General features: G+C 35.5%; 1 pseudogene; it reads left to right on the top strand.

Annotated features, from left to right (window-relative positions):
- The first annotated feature begins 491 nt into the window (after nt 1-491).
- The window catches only part of LOC101572578, a 66,420-nt pseudogene continuing 49,049 nt past the window's right edge, over nt 492-17,862 (top strand).

The raw sequence follows: 17,862 nt of genomic DNA, 5'->3' as shown, positions 1-17,862 counted from the left end.
CAAAATTAAAGAAGGCAATATTTATTTTGCTCATAATTTCAGTCCATGCACAGCTGACTCCAATCAGAGTGGCATATGGCAGAGGGGCAGCACTCATGGATGCTAAAACAGCAAAAGCTGTCAGAGCAGAATGACAGCAGTGACAGAGAAGACTCTTTCCCTCCCTTATATTGTATTCAGTTTGCTTACCCTAGGGTGAGTATAGCACTCATACCCATAATCCCAGCATTGGACCACAAATCAATCACAGATTCTAGAACTCTGCCCGCAAACTGTGTGAGGCTTTGGCGCAGGTTGGAAGATATAGACACAAACCATGCACCCACTATGAGAGAGATTCTACAGAATAGGTAGAGGACAGCCACAGAAGCAGGTAATCAGTCTCTGATAAATTGATTAATGGCAGCAGCTCATCTGGTTTAGGAGAATCCAGGTGATATGCCAGAGCTAGTTACTATCTAGACTTGATAACTATGCTACATCAAATGGGCATGCAGCAGATGATGTTTTCACTGCAGTACCATAGTTCAGATGAAGAACTCCTGATGGTGTGCATGAAGGACAGTATCCTAGAAAGCCTGTGGGATGGCACATTTGGGTCAGTGGCAGCTCTTCTAGCCCCTTTAGAGATTACCCAGTTCATGATACTAAGGATGCCTTGGCCAGGCTGGGAAATAGAGGCAAAGCGCCAAGGTAAGGCAAGATCTGTAAACACTGTACCAGCAAAGGATAAAAAGAATGGGCGCTCCAGTTGAGCAGGGTAATCCCCTAAGGACAGGTTGTAGAGTCCCTGAAGGTTGGCTGGTACCAGATCTGGACTGATGTACTGGCTACTGGGCCTAGCTGCAGATGAGTTAGACAGGAAGCCTTTGCATGTGTTGCTGACTTTGTGCAGGCAGCTACACCCTGAGCAGAGATACTCATTGATGAGCTAGTGCCAGCAAGCCAAAGCAGCTCTTTTGAAGCAGGAAAAAGTGACACTGGCTTATTTTTACCCTGATCAGGAGTAGGCTGAGGTATCCAAATCTTTCTGGTCCTGGGAAACCATTATGTTTTGGATTTGGCTAATGCGGTCTTTTCTCCGTTGCTACTGCACTTGACACTCAACATCAGCTTACCTTTGCCTGGGAGTTTAGGCAGTGAACCTTCTAGGTGTTGCCACAAGGCTGTCTGCTCACTCCAACTTTGTGTCATGTTCTGGGAATCCAGGACATGGTCATCTGACCATTTCAGAGACATAAAAGTACTATAGTCACATAGATTTGTGTTAAACATTTTCAAAAAGTAATTCGTGTGTTATTGTATTCTGATGCATTTTCTGTGTTGCTTTTAAAAGATCACATTATCAAAAATGTTAATACTTTTCTATATTTGTGTGGTTAGGTTTGTGATTTTTTTTTAACGTTTATTTAGTGTGTGTGTGTGTGTGTGTGTGTGTGTGTGTGTGTGTGTGTGTGTGTGGCCAGCTCAGCCCACCAGGGGGCGCAGCTGGCTGGCATGTGGTGCTGGGGGATTGAACCGTGGTCCCTGTGCTTTGCCAAGCTTGTTCCAAGTAGGTGCTTTAGACCACTGAGCCATCTCTCCAGCCCCTGTGATTTTTTTTTTAAGTCTTTATGTTGTCTAAATGTCCTGAGTGACTTTTTGAACATATAGAACTCAAAGAAATTCGATGAATATTTTTGTGTTTTTATGAATAATATATACATATGAAACAGCATTCTGTGTATATATACATACACTGGTTTGTATGAATGTGAATAAAAAGTCTCTGCATTGTACATGACTTTATTAAAACATTAGATAAAATGGAAAATATCCCTATAATAATAATGCACAGCACAGTACATAAAATAGCAATTGTGGTCAAAACTAGACTGTTGGAAGTAATTATGTGGTATGCTTTACCAGCTATATAACTATGTGTTAGACAGTGAGAAGATAAAGGTAAGACATCTGTGATTCATTGGGAAGATAATTGTTTAAAATTTTGGGAGAGGGCCGGCCAAATAGCTCAGGGATTAAAGTGTCTTCAAACAGGTGCAAAGGCCTGGGGTCTGATCCCCTGGCCTGGCCTGCCAGCCCTGACCCTGGGGCTCTCTGAGACAACAAGTGAGACCAGGGGTGGTGGCACACACCTGTAATCCCAGCACTTGGGAGGCTGTTAACAGATGGATCACTATGAGTCTAATCTAGTAGTGAGACCCTGAACACCCTGTAGACCCTGTCCTAAAAATACAAAAAAAAAAGGTTGGGAGAAAGAGGAACTGTAATGATGAGCAAATTGAAGCCATCACAACAACTAACTCACATCAATTTGTAAAAAAGAAAAATTAAACTGAAGATGGAGGAAGTGAAACCAATTGAGATAGATTATCAGTCATAAATAAAAACACAGTGATTAGCAACAGAAGTCAGAATAAAAAGAAAAATGTTTTACTCAAGTGCATCAATCATATAGAAATTACTTTTTTACACTTCTGAGTTTGACTGTTGAGACTGGTAATTTTTGGACTTACAGAAACAGTATACCTTTTTTACATTAATTTGGAGTAATTGACTTTGTACAGTTGGCTTAGAAAAGACAACTGAGTTTGAAGATGCAGTGCTATTGTGTCCTATTTAAGTGATATACTTTAACTTGAAAATTTGTAACTACAACTACTGTCATATCATAAAAATCAGAAATTATTTTCACCAACACATATTTCTTTCTTTTTTTTTTAAAGTAACGTATGTACATTTTATTTCAAGAAAGACATAAGACAAACAGCATAAAGATGCCCAGATGCCCTAAAGATAAATGCATTTCAAAGATTCTCATTAAAATGAATCTGTAGTATTTTTCCTGCAAGCAAAATACCTTCCTTTAAATTAAAAAAAAATCAGTTTCTGAATTGCAAATTCTTTTGCTTTTTTTGCAGAAAATCTGCCACGATTATTTTTTAATGAATAAGGATTTCCACAACAACACATATTTTTTTATTAGACTTGTTGGTAAAAGAAAAAACCTAGGTAGAGGAAAGCCTTTCCAAAATTTATTATTATGTATCACATAATTATGTAACTTTCATTTAGATATAATGGCAAATTCCAACTGCCTAGTTGGAGTTAGTCTTGAAGATATCAGGCAATCTGTTATGAAACAATATGGTTTCTTGCATGAAAAAAATATGTTCATGCCAACCCTGCTAGAAGGCAAATCATTAACAAATTGTATCAACAGAGAAGGAAAAGATGGCTCCCCTAAAGAGATAAAGTGTTTATTTTGGCTCAGAAACTCCCTTGTGTTCAGCCCAATAATCCCATACAAAGATACCATCTGACAGGCTAAGTGAAACAACATTTGAGTTTCCAATAAAATATACTACTATAATTCAAGTTCACAGAGATGTATATGTACATCCTTTAGTAACTCCACACTTGATATTAGACAGAAAAGCAGTAAGTGATCTCCTAATTAAAGCTGTATTTTTGCTTGGATCAATTTGTTTTGATTGATTCACATCAGCCTGAATTTAATAGCTACTCTGACATGTTTGAATATACACATATTAGGGAGATGACTGAATATGAGATTAGCTGAAAATGGTCTACTGCTCCGCATGCCCTGTGAAGACAGAAAACAAAGCACAGGATTATATTAACCATATTTTTAGTTCTTGATATGTTACTCATGTAAGCACTTATATATACCTTCTCTTGAATATTAATTTGACATAATTTCCTGTATGTTTCTTTTGCATCTTCTAGCCTATTAATAATTCAAGTGGACAATTTGTTCATGTAAAATGTGTTTTGTAATATCAGCACATGCTATTTCTATTTATTTCCCTCATATTTGTGTTTCTCACATTCAATATACTTGGCTAACTTTTGGACTAATCATTTACTTCTAATTCTGTGTACATTATGCTGTCTATCACTAATATTTTACCTAGTGTCCTTTCAATCCTACGGTGATTTTTAAAAATTTATTTGTTGTTCTTTTATTAATTTTATTGAGAAACAAATAATGAAACAGTTTCAAAACCGATCAGTAGGACAGTTTCAATAATTAGTACATTGCATATTGTTGTCTTCCTAGTGGTTAATCATAGTACTTAGTGTGATTTCAATCCACACTTTTGCCACAATTTTAAATCTTTAACACAGACATCATTTCAAGGAACATTAAAGTGCAGAGTCTCTCTCTGTCTCTTTCTCTGTCTGTCTTGTTTCTCTGTCTGTCTGTCTGTCTGTCTGTCTGTCTGTCTGTCTGTCTGCCTGTCTGTCTGTCTGTCTGTCTGTCTGTCGGTCTGTCTGTCTCTCTCTCTCCCTCATATGCTATTCATTTTGTTTTCATCTTTATTTTTATTGCATTTCTTTCTAGAATGGCTGTGATATTGACATTCATGAATGATATGTACAGGGATGTTTTAAGAGATCAACAGTCCCACAAGCAAAATAGCATCATTTAACTTTCTAGATTTTTCTTCCCAAATAATTAGAAAAATGGTCTCCTGTCTCCCTTCACCCTTCATCTTATAATGTGTATGATTGTTCGTTTTGTGCCATTTAACTTTGTGGTCTTATGCCTGCAAATAATCTACTTGCTAAATATTACACTGAATTAGTAATGTTTCTTGGAATATTAAACATTAATAATAATTTATTGTAAGGTGAAATTTAAATGTGGAATTTCAGAGGGAGTTTCCTTATTTAAAATTATGCAGAATGAATAAAAGAATGCATTGCCTAGAAGTTACAAAGCAGAATGTCCTATGTTAGCTCTCTGTTCTATGAATTCCTGAGTATGTCATCTGTGAGCATTTTTTCTATGCTCTTTATTTGAAAAGTTGACATCATTTTATTGTCTACTTCTTGAAGTACATGTAAAATTTAATGATGAAATAATTCACAGAAGAGACTAAAAACAGTTTAATCCTAGTAAGAGCTCAAATAATTTTAAAACAAGTACTTTTCCTCAAATTTCCATTAATATTTTTAGATTTATCTAATTGTGTGCAATTTTGTTCATCATACCCTAAATTATTTAAATATGGAGTGAGCTCTTGATGATTCTCACCAGCTGCCTCTCCTCACTTTTCTGTGTACATATTAAGTCTTTCATATCTTAGATGAACAAAGCTCACATCAGGACATGAACTTAGAAGCCAAGACCCTGTTCATTCTGCATCTTCCCTACATCTGTGAGATGTTCTGCTTAGATGCTTTAAATTAAGGTTGCCAGGACAACAGATGATACCTTGAAAATTAGTTAAATCATGTTACCCAGCAAGTAAAACTACTTTTCAAGAATCTGTGGAAAGCTACATCTCAATCTCCTTCCACCTTTGCTGAATTTATCTTCAGCCATTGAAGATAATATTTGAGACTTTCAAATATTAGACTTTCTTTAGCACCTCTAGTTAAAAATATCTATCTCATTTCTTATTATGCCCATTAGTGAAATATATTTAGGAAAATAATTTAGAATTACCGACCACTCTACCGAAATTTGTTTACATAATTTTATGACCATCTTATGAGACTATAGAAAAATAGTACATTTTCATCATGAATGAAAAATTTTTGCTTAACCTTAGAAAGTAAAAAGAATTTAAAAAATATTTTTAGAGAAATATATTGAGAATTTAAATTTGTTTTTCATTGAATTTATTTTTCAGTTTTCTTTTGCCTTATTGATTTGCTTCTTATCCATAACTCCTGCTCAACTTATCTGCTGGTTCACATTTCCTGTATGTTATTAATTTATGTTCTGTCTTATGCATACTTCACTTTAGTAGTGTGTCATTATGTAAATGTACAAGTTTACACATATATGGATTGAAAAAACTATAATTTAGCAAGATAAAATATTTAAATTAAGTAATAAATAGATAAAGGAAGTGGGCCTATGAAAGTAAGTATAAACTTATGAACCAAATATATACGTTAGGATGACATTTTTGTATTGTAAAAATGATCAAACTAGGATAGTCTTTCTGCTTGAAAAATTTACTTGATTTTAGTAAGATTATATTACCTAAGATTCAGTCATCTCAAAAGTGAGTTGATATATTAGTAAATGCTTCATAAAGATGGTATAAATGTCATTCATAAAATACCCCAAAGCGCTGACAATAGTCCCTGATGTGGAACACAGACTTGATGAGAAGTACAAGCACAGTGATAATGCGTCTGCATTTCATAGAGAGTTTATCTTTAAATCTTAGTTTTATTGATAAACACCTACAAATGGCATGTGTGTATGTGCGTGAATATGTGTGTGTGTGTCTGTGTGTGTATGTCTGTGTGTCTATGTGTGTTCATGAGTGTGTTTCTCTTCATGAAAGTGAATCCATGCCCAGGGAAATAGCTCAGTGGTCTAAGCACTTGCCTGGAAAGCACAAGAACCATAGTTTATTCCCCAGTACCACAGTGCCAGCCCTGTCCCGAGATAGGCACCAAAACCAGGGGTGGTGGCACACACCTGTAATCCCAGTGCTGTGGAGGCTGAGATGAGAGGATCACTGTGAGTTTGAGTTGTGTAGGGAGACCTTATGCCAAATTAATTAATCAATAAATTAATTAAAAAGAATGGAATCCAAGCACACACTTGGTGAAACACCATTCTATTCAACCAAATAACATTATTTAATACGTTATATAAATAACACCATTGTTCATTATTTGAGCATCATTATGATATTATCTCTTGCAATAGGCTGAATGTTGCAAGATGTTGTGGTTTCAAAACCCAGAATATGAATAATTTGTTATTTTCCAAACATTTCAATTAATATGTTGGATAAATTCAGAGGATAATCACAGCACATAGGAGATAAAATATTTGTTGCTTCTTTTGGTGAGAGTTGGTAAATACCAAATGGCTATGTTTTTTTCTGAGATTGTAATTTTCTGATGATCATTAAAACTATGTATTGACATTTAGGATACAAAGGTGTTTGATTTAAATGTTAATTAAAAAGAAGACAGGACTAATAGTTCCTCTATTCATATATACTGATATAAATAACCGGTTTGTATATTTAAAACATGAACTCTAAAATGTTTGTTATTCTATGCCTTTCTTCTCATCATTAAATTTTCATTAGCCAAGTATTCTCTTTTCTATTAGTACCTTTGTCCTTTATTTATTATTTTCATTTATTGGAGAGAATAACTAGGGAATATACACAGATCATCACAGAGTAAGAGAACAAACTCAAAGATGAAAATTTTAAACCTACTAGGCTTCCTCGACTTGTAAGTTCTGTGAACTACTAAAATCAAATCCCAAGAAATAAAATGGATTTGACCCAAGCAATTCTGTCAAGGTCTTGTGTGGTGGACTGAAACAGCTCAAGTTGTTCATAGACATGAAACCAAAGCCATTTTCAGTGCCGCGGTGGAGAGGAGAGAGCCTCTTCAAACTATTGAACTCCTTCAGTTGTTCTAGAGAATGAGGGACTCTACATTCTGAGAATCTACTGGAGGTTATAAATTATTTTAGAACAACTTTAGGTAATAATAGAGAATTTCCAGGATTAGTAATAAAATTTTTATGAAATGTAGGAAAGAATTGGTAAACTTGGGTTCCTGTGAAGAAAAGGAATAGAGCCTCAGCGGCAGACAGAAGCTGCATGCTATTGAGAGCACCAGGGGAGACCGTGGCTTCTGGATCTCCGCTGCCTGAGTCTGAGTCATGAGCTGCACATTCTTGATCTGTGACAGCTTTGGCTACACTAATTGCCTCCTTTAATGCTTTCTGTCTGTGAAAAGATAACAGCAGACTGTGTAAAACACACAAAACAATACATGGAAAACAAATTCCACAGATGTGCACGTTAAGTCACTATGTGGTAGGCACTGTGGTATTCACTTCCATGTTTGACTCATTTATTGTAAAATTCTTTCTTAGGTAGTAATTTTCTCTAATTCTAAGTGGAGGAATTTTAACTTGGAAGATATTTAGCAAAGTACTGTTGCTATTAAAGCTAGCAAAGATTGTTCTGGAGTCTGGATTTTTTTAACCTCAATGAACAGCCATCTCTCTTTTTTTTCCTTTTCTTAGTAATATATAAACATAGGCTACAAAATTGGATGGCGAATATAGTCTCAAATGGCTCTTCGGTATGTCAGCGGGGTGGATAGTGCAGGTCTACCCATGGCTGTGAATGCAAGGGCCATTTATTGTTGCAAGCACTGTCTGCTGGCTGATACTCGCCTCCGTAATTACAGCATTAGAAACATATACCCTAGTTCCACATTCTAATCCATAGTGAAGACCTCGTCAGCGTTCTCACCAAGATGCGGAGCACTCCCAGTGTTGAAATTACTTCGGTGACAATTACGCGGTGGTTGTTGTCCCAGTTAAAATGCTACTAGCTTGTGTCTTTGTGATCTTTGTAAAAGGAGTTTCTGAAAATAAAATCACCACAAAAAGAACATCAGAAAAATAATTGTCTTTCACCGCCTCGGGCAGGCTCTCACCGATCCAATTTTAAAGTAGAAACAAAACATGGAGCAGAGGGGTAATAACAGCCATGTTCTAGAAAATGAGGCAGAATGTTAGATGATTTGAGAAAAGCCTGTAGATGGAGTTTTCTCAACTGGACCCAAGGAAGAAAACAGAGAGAAAAAAACTCAGATGAACAGAAACAAATATCAATAGACTTAAGCCCAGGAACAAAACAAAATGTTTAGTAATAAAAGCATATAAAGTAAATAAAATAGATATCTGCCTACATGGAGATAAAATTAAACATCACTATGAACACAACATCACTTCTGATTTCATATAAGGAATGCTCTGATAGTGAATACATTTCCAGAATGTTGAACTTCGAAGGAATATTTATATAGACCTAGCCTAATCTACTTTTATATATAAGAATATAAACACAGATTTCTTAAATGTGTATTCCTGTTATATGTAGAGATTATTTTTTTGAAGAGGAGGAATAAATGAATTTCTGGTGGTGGACAGTGATGGTGATGGTGAAGGTGTTATATTTTGACAACTAGCTCATCAATTGTAGGTATATAAAGTGTTCACTTCTCCTAAGAAATGTTCCCCACAAAGCAATGTGTAAAGCTGCAATCATAAACATATTTTAAACCTAAAAATCTGTGAGAATCTCAACTTTTGACTTTATCTGATGCTAAAAAAAACCTCCTCTAGCTGCACTGGTACTGGAGCCTCTTTTGCCCACTGTCACTATGCCCTAAATATGGTAAAGGGAATACTGTGATGGCCCCTAGAGACCTAAGAGACAGGTGGCAAGGCTTGGATGGACAACAACTTTTCTCTGACTTCTGTATGGACCTGACTGTGCACACAGCAAAACATCTAGGCTCAGCAACTGCGGGTAGGATGTAGGGGAGGCAGGGGTTAAAGAACAGTGAGTAGGAGGGTAAGGTCCAGAGATGACACAATGATACATTTTGATTGAAGGAGCCGTTGAGTCATTCTCTTGGGGCTACAGATAAAGAAACAAGTCAAAAAAGTATGGGGAAAAAGTAGCCCAAAGTCACCTACTGTATCCATTGCAGAGTTGGAGCTAACTCCAGATCTTCAAATTCTTGTATCCAGGGCATATAATGGTCACTGATGTGCTCTGTCTTCTTAAAAAATATTTCAGCAATCTGATTGGTGGAGAGACTATGGTACGATAAGCCTTCTCTAATAAGAGAAGGTGTAGCATTTTGGTTTTGCAAACCCCAGCAATTATCTTACAGTATAATATATATCTCTACTCTATTTTGTATCCATTTTATAGAATTCCTTTTCTTTGCAGTTATTCATGCAGCTAGTGAAACACAGATGTTAGTTGAACTGTATTATAATTTTTATTTAGGTAAGAAAATTAGATTCTCTCTGCCTCAAGTTTTCTTCTTCATTCAGGAGATACTAATGATCAAATTAGCCCATTTAAATGACTGCGATGACTGGATGGTACATTGCATTATAAATGCAAAGTAAGAATCAAGGTACCTAGTAACAGTCATGGTGATGGTGGTGGGAGTGGCGTTAGCGCTAAATAGTAGTAAAACTCATGATAGCAATGATTACAATAGAAATAAAATGGATAGAAGAGTGGAATTCAGAGGAGAAAGATGAAGAATGTTGTTCTTTAGGCAACATTTGCTTAGCAGTGTTCGAAAAATGCATTTGTATTAGAGTTAAATTACAGAAGATGAATGTACTCCAATGTGGCAATCTCGTGTATGTCTTTATAGTGTCTGCAAATATCAGCAAACTGTAGTACTGAAGTTCAAAGGCATTTCTACAAAATTAAGTGCTGTTCTAAGTAGATAAATATCCTGCTGGGTGTGGTGACACATGCTTCTAATCCCAGCACTCAGGAGGCTGATGCAGGAGGATCATTGCAAGTTCAGACCAGCTTGGGCTACAAAGTCATCTCAAGGCCAGTCTGAACTGCACAGTTAGAACCTGTCTTGAAAGATAAAAAAGAAAAGAAAAGATAAAAGGAAAGATTCCTGATGTTTTATTGTCATGGTTTTATTCATTTTGCAAGCAAATCCCATTTTATTCTTAGTAGATATTTACTCATGTTTTTATTTTTTGTTTTCATGAAGTATTAGTAAAAATAAGGGAACAATAGATGAGTGAATCAATTGTTATACTAATGATATTCAGATTTTTTTTTTTTCAGAACCAGGAATTGAACTCAGGCCCTTGCGCTTGCCAGGGAAGTGCTTATTCCACTGAGCCATCTCCCTGGCTCCTGATTTTCAGATTTAAGGTCATAGTTTGTGAGTGTAAAATTGAGCATCAAATTGGCTATGCAGTTGCTTTTTTGCTGAGAAAATTTCATTTACAAATAAACCAAATGTACTGAAGTTTTTAGAGCTATATTTATATTTTAAAAAGCTAATGGATAAATAACAAATTTCAGTACAATTTTCATTTTATAGTGGGAAATTATTTTTAAAAGTATATGTAGTCATTTATGAACCCTGTGACAAGATCCTGTACAAGGTAAATGTTAAGAAACTGCACATATGGTAGACAATATTAAAATGTTTTAGTAACAGATATTTATGTAGATTTTATTTTTACATCACCCTGAACGATTTGTTGATACAAAAGTTAATGTTACCTTCTTAATTCCCTTTACTGTTCTAAATACCACTTGAATAGTATTTTTCAAAGATTTATCAAGGGATACAAGCTTTATGGAAGAGATTTATGTAATTCTTTGAATGTCTTCTGTTAAATCAAATAGTAACTGCAAGTATATTAATATACTTGCTTTTAGCTAAATGAAAAGCACTTTGCTCTTTGAAGCTGCAAAGGAATAAATACTCTACTGATAAATTAAGAGCAAATGGGTTTGTATTTTAGACAGTAAGAACAAACATTATGTCTGTGCAGCTAAGCAGATATTAAATTGGGAATTTGTATTTAAGTTAGCTCCCCTAAATTCTGTCTAATCCCCTCACCTTGATGTACAACTTCTGACATTGCCAGTCATGTGTATGACCCACTCTGTTATAGAGTACTGGACTATATTGGATTAGTTTGCTGAATCCATGCACCTACAATATATAAATGGCAATGGAATACACATCTCTGACAAAAGTAAACAAAAAGGGGGATATAAATGGAGGTCCATTTTGTAGTGAAAAAATATATTTATATCTGTATATGCAAAATAGTTAGCATAGATGTACAGCTACTTTCTCTTAGTTCAATGAGAAGCAAGTTTTAAACTAATAGTGTTTAGAGAAGATATCATGTCTACATCTTGTATTATGATTATCCACTACAAAGACAACAATACACAATGTATTAATTATTGTAACTCTCCTACTTAAAAATGAATGATTTAATAAAATTAATTAAGAGTAGGAATGTGGATCAGTATGCTAAATATTTATAGACATGTTTTTAATATTCCCTTCTACATAAAAACAGAAATGCTTAATGCTTGCCAAAAGTTGTGCAACTGTGCGAGAGTTGTGGATTAAACACAGATACCCTACTTCGGCATGGTTTGACCAGAACTAAAGTATATTGAAGTAAATGGCACCCTGCCATCTGCATTTCTGATATGCATGGGAGAACTTTGTTAGGTGGATGAGAAAAAAAGAGGTATGCTAGTGAATGGAGGAAGAAGGCAGAAACATGGGGTGGATTTTAGAATTAGTTCTCAGGGCTAAGGAGGTAGCTTGCCAGTCTAAGTGTCTGACTGGCAAATGCAAGGACCTGAGTTTGATCTCTGGTACCTTATGTCCATGCTCCAGGCATGCCAGGCTGGCCACCAAAACCGGACGTCGTGGTGCACACCTGTAATTCCAGAGCTGAGGTGGCTGTGACAGGAGGATCACTAGGACTTTGAGCTGCATAGCAAGACTCTGTACAAAATAAAAAATAAACATTTTTTAAAAATTTTAAGAAAAGAAAGGGAGGGCAGGGAGATAGCTCAGTGGTCTAAGCTCCTACCTGGCAAATGTAAGGACCCAGGTTGGATTTTGCTATCGCATGAGGTCACAGAGACCAGCCATGTTGGCACATACCAGTAATTTCATCACTGGGGAGGCAGAGACAGGACAGTCACTATGAGTCTGACCTATGCAGCTATATCCTGCATCAAATTAATTATTTATTTAATTAATTAATTTTTTGGCACCACATGAGTTTGAACTCTTCTTTTCAGAAGCACAAAAAACAGAAAACAAGAGGCCATCTATTTTTACAATGCTTTGGCATTGGTACAGAGAGAGTTTTAAGGCTTTTAATCCAAGGAACCAGATTTTATGTCCTATAAAAAAGAATGCTGAAGTTTATGAGAAGGCTGATCTGCCAGTTTCTATACTTCAAACAAAATATTCTTCATCTGAAATATAGAACACTGTGTATCAGGATCCCACAGATTTCATTGTTTTCTATTTCTTTGACTTTCAAAAGAGCTGATGGTAAAATTAACACTTTGTTTATAGTATTAGGCTGTATCAAAGTAGAGGAGTCTTGGTAAAATGCTCATAATGGTGTGTAACACATGGTACCCACTCAAAAAAGGTTGGCTGCTCTTTTATCTCATAATTATTTAATACTATTGATGAATTTGTGAACGTGCTTAAACTTCTCCAAAATAATTTATAAGGTCTCATGTCTGTATAACAAGTTAACACAAATTGTGTTACAAATTTACCACCTGTGTATGCTATGGTAATTTATTGATACAGATTTAGAATGATGAACAGGGAAGAGTATGTATTTGCTTATTGCTATTTAATCAGTACACATGAAGACTTCTCGTGGTGTACCAAAACTAGTACTTTGTTCTGCATTTTCAGGTGTGCATTCCTGGCTGAAGACACACATCCCTGTCTCAATAGGAGGAAAAAGTCAACACTGTCATTAATTACGGTGTGATGGACTTTTGGAAAATCTTTGCACTGAAACAGTACAGATCTTCTCGCCCGCATGGTTTGCCAGTAACATTTACTTACTTGGTGTTACCTCATTACGCACGACATGCATTCATCCCTCACACTGTAGACGCAGACCGCGGCTTTCCGTGATTCTCAGTGGCCATTAAAGGGGCTCATTGATAGTAAATACAAGTGCAAGTTGATCTAGAGTGTGTGCTGTTGTGAAAGGTAGTTTTAAATATTTTTTGTTAGGTTGCACAACTTTGAGTAGAAACCAGATTTTCTGCCCCTTTTGACTTTTACTATCTTTACTCATGTTCCCCCTGTAGTTCCAGGATAACACTTTCATCCTTCCCATGAATTCCTGTAACACTGTTCTGTGGTGTATTTAAGGTCCGTAATGTAGACCTCCTTGAAAGTTGAACTTTATCAAGACATTTCCTTCATTATGAATTTTAAGTTTTAGGGTTTATTCTACAACTTACGTATTTTCCATCATACGTTATTTTCACAATAAGTTGTTCAGTTAATGTTCCCTGAATTACAAGCATAGTTTTCTTCCTCTTATTATTAAACAGTGTTAAAGAACAACCAAACTGTGGCTTCTTTATCCTTTATGGAGATAGACCATAGTCACATTTTATCTGCACCCATAAAGACCTATCATACTTAGACCAGCAGATGGCTCAGTGCTTTACCATCAGTCCCTCAATATGTCTGCTGTGTCCCCTGAGTATTTTCACCATTAGCACTTTGTCTATTTAGTTTATTATTTTAATTCATGTTAAATTATAATTAATTTCACTTTCAACTCTTATTAGCTTTGGAGACCTTGCTGGTGATAAATCTGAAATCACTTCTGAAAGCAAAGTTCGATAGAAAAATAAGTGTATATTAAGGAAATAGGATACAGAGATACAAGAAAATGTTTATCTAATGTGGATAATAAGAAAGCTGAAGGAAAGCTTTCATCTCATTTCAAAGATTACTCCTCTTGAGGGGGCTGCTGTTTAATATGGTGGTCTTAATTTCTGAAGTAATAAATATTACTGATGGCATATATTGAAATGATTATACATGCATTAGATTTACATACTTGTTGATAGCCACTGAAGTCATATTTTATTTGCAGTTTTCATTTTAAAGAGGAAAACTTCAAAATCAGATTCAGACCTGTATGGAAGCCTAGATTATTCTTCCGATTGTTTTGAAAATTTTCTGTTTTCTTTACACCACTCTAATTTTTATCCCTAAATATTTATATTAATCTTAGGAACAGCAAGGTTTGTTAATTTTTTTAAAAAAAGTTCTATGAATTTTTTTAAATGTTGAATGAAGGGGCAATAATTTTCATATCTTCAATAATGAAATGTACATTGTAAATCCATTGTTGAGATAAGTAATATAACTCTTTTTGCAGCATAAATTGTGTTCTCTTATGAAGCAGATTGTTTTTCATCTATATTAATTTGCTCATTGAGTTTCTAGAGCACTTTACATAATTTTCCTCTAATGGAGAAATTCAAACAGTATTATGGTTCTACAGAAATATAAGAAAATATCTTAGTCTAATATCTATGGAAAAATCAGCTGTATTTTTTCATTTTTCTTTTTACAAGTTTCTTATTTACTATCTTGTGTTAGGAACACATGTCAATTAATCAGTAATGTGTCCTGTCTTTCCAATGTAGATCATACAAAATGAAGACCATCGTCTTAGTCACGTATTGTATAACAAGCCTTGGGAGCAACATAAACTTTAGCATTGCTCCTCTTCACCATTTTTTAAATGTTCCACCATTGTTTCAGTTCACGTGTATTTTTATATTTTTAAAAATTTTACTTTTTATTAGCACATGTTTACATTATGTGATGAGGACTGTCCCTCTGTGAAGTCTGTATGCATCTGTTGTGCATCTTAATTCTCTTATTTATTGCCTTCCCCTTATATCTACCCACCTCTCGGTCCTTTTCTCTTTGCAATAGGTCTACTTCCTATTATCTGTTATTTTGCTCCTTATAATTTGAGCTGTTCGTATCAAAGAACTGAGACATGAAGATACTTAAGCTTGTGTTTCTGATTTATTTCACCTCACATGATAGTCTCATGGTGCATCGATTTTCTTGCAAATGATTCCAGATGATCCTCCTTTAAGGAAAAGTAGTTCTCCATTGTGTATGAAATACCACATTTTATTTAGTCATTTATGTATGATAAACATATAGACCACCTTCAAGACTTGGCTTTTAGGAATTGTACTGCTATAAACAAAGGTGTACCTGCATGACAGTTGCATGGGCTCCTTAATTATTGGAGGCAGATACGTGGAATGGAAACAGGTGGGTCGAATGGAATTGCTAGTTTTAGACTTTTCTGAGGCACCCCATACTGAGTTCCATCATGAGTCTATCAATTTATGCTCCCTGCAAGGGTGAAGTGCCCCATGAGTGCACTCCCTATAGACTTGTCTCGGTTGCTCTTCTCTCATTGCTGGGACAAATATCTGACATCCAAAATGAAGGAAGGAAAAGTTTATTCAGTTTATAGTCAGTGAGGGTTTCAGACCATACCCATGTGGCTTCATGGCAGAGTGGCACATGGCAGAGAGCAGCCTTTCATGGCAGCAGCAAAGAGCAAGAGAGCATGAACAAATGGGAATGATGGCAACAGAGAGCAAGTCTGTCTCCCTCATGTTGATTCAGGCAATCCGCCACAGATTAGGTGTAGTATTCACACCCTTAATCCCAGCAGCACTCACCCATAGTCCCGGTGGGTCTTGAGTTAATCACAAACTCTAGAAGTGTACCCCATGACTACATGAGGCTTTGGGGGAACAACTAGATATCAACCATAATAAGCCTCACCACCATTCATTATTTTTAAACTGAATAGCTGTCAGGTGGCTGAAATACTGAGCCCAGCTGAGTAAGTGGCAGGATGGGTCCAAGTCAGACTCAGACACAGGCAAAACCCCGCAGAAGCACAGAGAAGACTCAGGTTTTTCAGATTGCAGCACAGACTAAGTGAAGCAGCAAAGAAGAGAAGCCTGAAGATGGAGAAATCATGATTCAAGCAATGAAAACTATTCTTAGAAACTGCTAAAGGGAAAGAAACAGAGCCTCCTGTAGACCTTCAAGAAAATAGGCAACCTTGAATACAACTTCATTTTTCTCATTGAGAGGAAGTTCATAGTTCAAATATACCAAACTATGAAATAGATCTTTTTCCTTCTAAGCACTAATTTTCTGGTAGTCCATTGGGGTGACAATAGAGCACTCACACATTTTCCTTTATCCCCACATTACGTGAGTTTTTGTAACTGTCTTTCAAACGCACTGTGTCTACTTTCTGGCATTCATACTTTTACTTTGTTTTTATGATTCATTGTGTATTTGGATCCTAATAATACATTCATAAATGCTTTCTTATCTCTAAAATTGTTTGACTCAACTCATTGTGTGCACTACAGTCAGCATGGTCCACATGAGACAGATTGGACTCAGGTGCTACAAAATCTTTGCAATCATTGTTAGCACGCTACAGCTACAGTCCAACCTCTTTTCTTTTTCTCTTTCTTTCTTTCCTTTATTTTTTTTTTAAACTGGGGATTCAACTCAGGCCCTTGCACTTGCCAGGGAAGCACTTATTCTACTGAGCCATCTCCCTAGCTCTCCAACCTCTTTTCTTATGAGAAGCCTCTATATCTAGGTGCTGCACCCTCTTTATTTTCATTTGATGATTTCTGGTCAGTCTATTATATATATATATATATATATATATATATATACATATATATATATATATATGTCTTCTACCCCATTAGCATGTGTTCATTCAACTGTTAATGTAAATACCACTTTATTTAGAGAATGTTTTCTGAATTGATAAACTTAGATTTCTCACAATACTATATTCCGACTACCAGTGAAACTTAGGGAGTCACACTGAACCACTTATTGATCTATCAAATATTGTACAGTTTTGACTTGTGTATAACCTTAATTTTCATGATGTTTAGTTAGAAGGTGCTTAGAGCAAGATCTAACTCAATGATATATACTATTATTTATCTTTTTCCACTGTGTTTGTATATAGATATTTTGAAACTGAATGTAGTTAGTTTATAACCCTCATTACTATAAATTTATGGATATATATGTAAATTTCTGGAGATATATGTAAATTTCCATAAATTTATATGTAAATTTCCCTATGTAAACTATGACTTGAACCCAGGACTTGTGCACTGAGCTACATTCCTAGCTATTTTTATTTTGAGATATGATCTCACTAAATGGCCAAGGTGAGTTCAGTTTTGTGATTATCCTGGCTCAGACTTACAGATTTCTGGAATTACAAGTAAAAGCTAACACACGTGTGTAAATTATAATATTATTGGGACCAAAATTCTAGTTCAGTTGAAAGGACAATACCCAATAATTTAGACAATGTTTCCAAATGGCTGCACCTGATGT

The sequence above is a fragment of the Octodon degus genome, unplaced genomic scaffold, assembly GCF_000260255.1.
Source record: "Octodon degus isolate 3935 unplaced genomic scaffold, OctDeg1.0 scaffold00003, whole genome shotgun sequence".
Lineage (NCBI taxonomy): Eukaryota > Metazoa > Chordata > Mammalia > Rodentia > Octodontidae > Octodon > Octodon degus.
The sequence above is the reverse complement of the archived record's forward strand: the minus strand, read 5'-3'. Positions and strand labels throughout refer to the sequence as shown.